Genomic DNA, 6,690 nt, shown 5'->3' with positions numbered 1-6,690 from the left:
AGGGGGCACAGCTCATGGCCAGCATCAACTGGCCACCACAGTATTGAGCCATTCCAGACGTGCAGCTCACTCAGTCCTTCAGACATCTTCATCTCCTGTGGAAAATGACAGCACTTACACCTGAGACCCAAGCAAGATCTACCAAGACATGCTCAGTAAACCCACAGGATCAAGAGAGATAATAACATTTTGTTTCATGCCAGTATGTTGTCAAGTGTGTTTTTGTGTAGTGACAGAGAAAAATACCCTGCACCAAAAATTCAGATCGCACAGTATTTTTCCTTATATTTATTTAAATATTTTCAAGGGATAATTATATTTTTTACTTGTATGCAAACTTCTGTAAACTCCGTTAGCTACACTGAAAAAAAAAAAAAAAAGGTACATTGTGCTGGTGTGCAGACATGTCCTTGTTTGTGTGGCCAGGCTTGTCCCCAACACAAGTTTTTTGAGCCGTGGGCCACCTGCCCTGAGAGATCAAAGTTACAGATGATAAGACACTGAGTGGCTTGAATCTGAGGATTCCCCCAAAGGCTTCATCTGAAACACAGGAGGTTTTTCATGTAAAAATTCAGATGTTGTAAGCGTTATATAACTTTATATTAAGGCCAAGAGACGTGGTCCTGGAAAGCAGACCTGGACTGCCTTCAAGTCCATGAAGTTAGAAAAAGCTGAAATACAAAAGCATTTTTCAGATGCTTGAAACAAGAAATCATATGTGGAACATCAGTGTGGGTGGTGGATTAAGAACTTCTAAATCGTTGTTTCTCCATAAGAACAGTGAGAAAATTGTGTGTGGGGGGGGATGGTCAAAATAAACTTTCTCAAAACTCAGACAATAACCAAAGGTTTGTAATGATCAGAAAGATGTCTATGAAATAAAATAGTTTACTCTTGGTGAAAACACTGACCCTCTTTCCATCCCCTTGTCCAAGCTTTGTGGCATTCATAAAAACCAATGCCTGCTAAGTCGTGGTGAACACCAGCAGCCTAGCAGCCACCGGAGGTAGCAAAATAGGTTTGGAGCTCCTTAAAAGCATTATTTTCAGAGAACTGTCATTATTCAGGGAACTGTCTGGCAGGTCCCTGGAAATCTTCATCTTATGGCTTATATTTATTTGACTTAATTGAGAGATCAGTCAGTGCAAAGGCCTTTTCTCTGAGGGCATTTGTCAAAACCAGTAGGAAGCAATTGCTTAATATTGCAGCAGCCTGTGGCAGTGATAACACTTGGAGCAAACAGAAAGCTGCCCCCACCCCCGAAAAAAAAATATATAGAAAACTTTGGGATTGAGATGTCCCTTAAGGGCTTTGAAAAGCTCCAATATGTCCTGGGGACTCTAGAAGGCCACACACATACATAAGACTTTGCACATGCTCACGGCTTTTTCTATTCTCGAGGAAGGAGTGAGAACATCCTTCCTCGAGAATAGGTTGATCTCTTCTTGGTTGATCTTGAGGCTCTGTGCAAGTGGGAAGTGAAGACTGAAGCAGAATTACAAAGTATCTGCTTTAAGGTAAATACACACACACACACACACACACACATACACACAGTCCCATGACAAGGAACGGGAAGCTTATTGGTTCCAAGGAAAATGTGATAACAGGGCGATCGATATACCGTAAATTAAAATTTCTGCTCCTAAGAGACTCCTGAGCCACAGACCAAGAGAAAATATTTGCAGATCACATACATGATAAAGGACTTGCATCCTGAATATTTAAAAAACATTCAAAAACTCAATAAGAAAGCCAAGCATCCAATAATAAATGGACACGAATCTTGACTGCTTTACCAAAGAAGACACGTGGAGTCAAGTAAGCGATTGAGAAGAAAACAAAAAGTGGTCTCTCACCTAGGGGCATACTAGGAGCAACTGAAAGAATGAACTACCACGGTCATGTGCAGCCACATGAGTAAATCTCACATGGGCTGTGCTGTGATGATGGCAAAGTTAACAGGTTGTGGGATTGCACTCATAGAACATTCTTGCAAAGGCAAAACTATAGCCACAGAAACCAGGTAGGTAGTTGCCACTGCCAGGGATCGAGGGAGGTCAACTACCTAGAGCCATGTCACCATTCTGTCTCTTGGATGCACATTCATCAAAACCCAATGGCCCATAAAGTTAAAAAGATGAATTTTATTGTCCTTATGTGATACTGTAATAAAAAATAGAAGGGAAAAAAACATCCCACTTTACCAGCATCACTTAAATAAACGCCATATACAACATCACGGGTATGGCTGGAAGGAGGCTGGAAAATCATTGTGTTCAGTGGTTGTACCATGATATTGAAAGATACGATTTTAGTGTAGTATACAAATTCAAAAAGTCTGAATCGCTTTTTAGAGATCAGCGGGTGCATCCCGCAGCCATAGATAACTTTAATACGTGATTTCACGCACTCCCCGAAGAGACATCTGTTTTTCTGCAAGGCAGTACTTTCCAAAGTCAGCCAAATTAAACAGAATAGTACACACTTGAATCATTATTACAGCAGTGAGCGAGAACACCTAACCACATTTCCCACAGCAAGGACAATGATTCTTTTTTTTTCTTTGTTTTCTTTTTCTTTCTTTTTTTTTTTTTTTTTGCTAGATAATTCTTTTTTTTTTTTTTTTTTTTTGCTAGATAATTCTTAAATGTATTCCTTCTGCACTATGGGCATACTTCATAATGATTTTTTGAAAGTGGTTCTAGTTTCCTAAGTGCTCAGAGCTCAGTGGTGCTTCAACCCACGAGGGTCATTCTTCAAGTTCAAGAGCCACGGACACAAATAGGTGTAATTGTTACAGCTAAAATATCCATTTCAAAGTAAAAACTGTTTATATTCTTTTTACATTGTTGTCATTGAAGCAGAAACACTTCCATCTTTTTCTTTCTTTTTTTTTTTTTTTTTTAATGACATTAGCACCGAGGAGGATCCTGTCCATCAAGGAGAAAAATGTACACAGACTACTTGTCATTTGCCTGAAAGTAGGACAATGTGTTATGTTGTCTTTTCTTCTGCTTTGGTCTGTCTGTTCCCCTTCCCCCCACCTTAATTACTTAATTTGTGGTTTAATAACAGCCCCAGATTCAGAGATCATTTGATAGTGCCTTGGTGGGCCACTCCTCGAGGGTGTGTTAGCAGATCTATTACTTCCCTTTGCTTACCCATGGGGGCACATAGGACCAAAAAAAAAAAAAAAAAGACATTTTAAAGCATGTGCCAGCACTTAAGCACCTCACTTATAGGATTATTTTACTTAATCCTCACAAAAGTTCATTCAAGAGTATACCATCAGTGTCCACAATTTAGCGATATGGAAAACAAGATAGAGAAATGAAGGATTTTGCCCAAGGTCGGGCATCTGGTAGGCAGCTGTGGAAATAAAACTTATATCTTATTTCTCTTAGGAGAGATGTAAACCCAATTATGCTCCTTCCCCTTTGATCAAGGAAATTACAAAACAGAAGCGTCAAGCGTTCTTACTGCACGTGCACAGACACACAGAAATCCCAGGAAGGCAGAGGAAGGTTTGGAGGTGATGGCTCTGTTGGTTGCCTTGACTGGGGGGAAGGGGGTCGTGGGTCATCACAGATGCATGCGTTATCTCCAAACTCTTAAACTCATACTCACACTAACTACACCCGTTTTTTTTTTTTTTCTCTCTCAGCTATTCCTCAATAGATCTGTTTTGAAAATAAGAGCTGTAGATACCCCTGTAAGCATGCAATCAGCTTCAATTAAGGAGAAACAATAAAACCAATCAGGGGGGCCCTGTGAAAGCTTTGTTTATCAGGCTCTTGATTATAAAACACTTCTGTGCCAGTAAGAGGAGATGGGGATATAAAAAGCTCCAGATTCGGGTGTTTTAACAACGAATTCACCTGGTAGCTAATCAGCACAGACATGAAAGCAAAACTGAAGTGTGTTTCTTTGCGCTCGTGTATGATAAATCTCCTTGATTGCTTGTTTTTTTTTTACCATTGAGTTGAAAAAATATATATATACTACGTATTTCTCATCAATATTTTGCAAAAAGGGCTGCAGCTTCGATATAATCATTACTATTTAAAATCAAGATAGTAATTTAAGTTGCTGGGTTTGTTCAGGCCACTCTGGCAAAAATGCCATAGGTTGGGTGGCTTAGGAAGAGAAACACGTTTCCCAAAGCTCTGGAGCCTGGGAAGTTCAAGGTCAGGTGCAGACTCATTTAATTTCTAGTAAAGCCCCATCTTCTGGTTTGCTGATGGATGACTCCTCACTATGTCCTCACAAAAAGGTGGAAGAGCATCTTTCTCAGGATTCTTGCAAGGACGCGAATCCCATTCATGAGGGCTCCAAAGGTCCTGCCTCCAAATAGCACCACAAATGGGTTTGTGCTTTAAAACCCATTTGTATGGATTTGGGGGCACAGAAAAGTCCACAGCAGTCATCAGAAGGATTTTCACAGAAACAGTGTGGGGTCTTACTATATTTTTTAACAATGCACAAATGATTTCTTCCATCCTTTCTTTTTTCTTCAAAAATAGAGAAAGAAGACTTATTTTTCTCAGAAAACTGCTCTTGCTTATTATGTGCTTCTTATAAAAGTTTAAAAAGACATTATTTATAAGTTGTCAGAGAATATTTACGTCCTCTGAATTTCTAACTACCTCAATAAATGCAAAACTTTGTCTTTATGCCAACCGTCAACAGGTAGGAATCTGAGTATGAATCTTTCTGACCCAGGACCCAGGACCATCATCAAGAAGCGTGGAGTGTGTGTCTATTTTGCTTCATTGTTTCCATGGAAAATACACTCAAAGTCATTGTGTAGTGACTGGTTCACACTCTCTCTGCCCTGGGGTCATGTGACCCTAGTTTGGGGACTTCAACTTTTTTGAGAGAAGTAGACAATTTTTTTTTTATCTGACATTCTTGCCATAGATACAGAGTAAAACCACAGACTTTTCAACATGCTTGACAATGTTCGTAATGAGCGTGTCATTTAGCAATAGCCAAGCATAAAGTGTGACTTAAGTGATCAAATTACAGCAACATTTTTACACAACAAAACCCTTCTTTTTGCAAAGCTCTAGTTACAAATCATCTGAAATTATCTTGGCATGAGATAGAGAAATTCATCATTTTCCCCCAGAATTAACTATTTGCTGAAAATGTCATTGCTTTATAGGTGCATTTGATTCAAGGTAAATTATCTCCTGGTTAGAATTTAAATTTCAACACTAGTAGAAAAGTCATAAAAGCATCAATTTTGAGTCTAATATTTAGCATAAAACCCTTTCTAAGCATCTATTTTAAGCTGCTTTTTTACACACGATTCACTGCTTGGCTTCCGCAGCTCTTTAGCTAGAAGTGCCTACTGTATACTGCTGTATATCCTACTGCATACTTTAGCACTGCAAACCCTTGACTGTAGTTAGGTCTTGTCATTTAAGGGGAAAATATTACTTTTCTCTGACATTTACTTTAAGGTGTTACTTGATATGGAAAAAAATGGATAAAAGATAGGACAATTTTTAAAAAATATATTGTCTTCATCGAGTAAGTACAAAATATGAGAAGATAAGACGGACATTTTACATATTTGTGGATTCTACATTGCTAAAAAAAAGCAAATAATAATAAAGGTTTTGAAGCAGGGAATTCAATTCATTTTTCTTTCTCCCCCACCCCCTGAAAAAATAGGATTTTTATTATGGAGAATGCATGTATTTCCAGCTATTTATTATTCCTTAGTTAAATAAGTTAATATTTTTTCTAAAGTCACAATACTTTTTTGCAAAAAGAAGCATTTAGTCATTTTGAATGCTTTAAAAATATTGGTTAGTTCTCTAATAACCATTAAGGTAAATATTTATGGCGTGGGTTAACCTCTGAAAAACCGGTTATAGCATGGTGTTCAGAGAGGTCTTTATAATATTTTATAGAGTGTGTAACACATTTAACAACAGACTTAATTCAGTGTAACTAAATTCTCATTAACTTTTTACTAATAGTTTAATGCCTAGCACTGATACAATAGAAAAACCCATGACAAATGTACTAATAAAACTCTCATTTTCAAGAGTGAGTAATTTCTTATTCTGCTTAATTTTTTCTGTGCCAGATTTTATTTTTTATTATTCAACAGTGGAAAAAATCCAAGCATAATTGATGATATTGTAATGTTCATAATGTACTCGGTACCTACAGTCTCAATTTTAATCAGTTTTATCTCAGAATCATGCTACTGTACATGTAAGTTATAAGAGAAAGCTCTGAATCTTCCTGCCACAAAAACATCTTAATGTGAGTTGGTGGTAAGTTCTTTTACAGGAAAAAATGAAAGTGTCCCCAAATACTCTGACAAGCTAATTCACCGAGGTAATTATATTGTGGCTCCAATATCTGGCTGAACAACTACAACAACAAATCACTTTTTCACATTTAGAAAATATTATAGGAAAAAAGAATAAATAAAATAAATTTAAAAAAATTTTTTAAAAAGAAAATATTATAGGGGCTCCTGGTGGGCTCAGTTGGTGAAGCATCTGCCTTCAGCTCAGGCCACGATCCCGGGGTCCTAGGATCAAGTCCCACATGGGTTCCCTGCTCAGTGGGACCCTGTTTCTTCCTCTCAATCTTCCTGCTGCTCCCTCTGCTTGTGATCTCTCTCTCTCTTTCTCTCTCTCTCTTAAATAAATAAATAAA

Source organism: Canis aureus, chromosome 27 (genome assembly GCF_053574225.1).
Source record: "Canis aureus isolate CA01 chromosome 27, VMU_Caureus_v.1.0, whole genome shotgun sequence".
Classification (NCBI taxonomy): domain Eukaryota; kingdom Metazoa; phylum Chordata; class Mammalia; order Carnivora; family Canidae; genus Canis; species Canis aureus.
The sequence above is the reverse complement of the archived record's forward strand: the minus strand, read 5'-3'. Positions refer to the sequence as shown.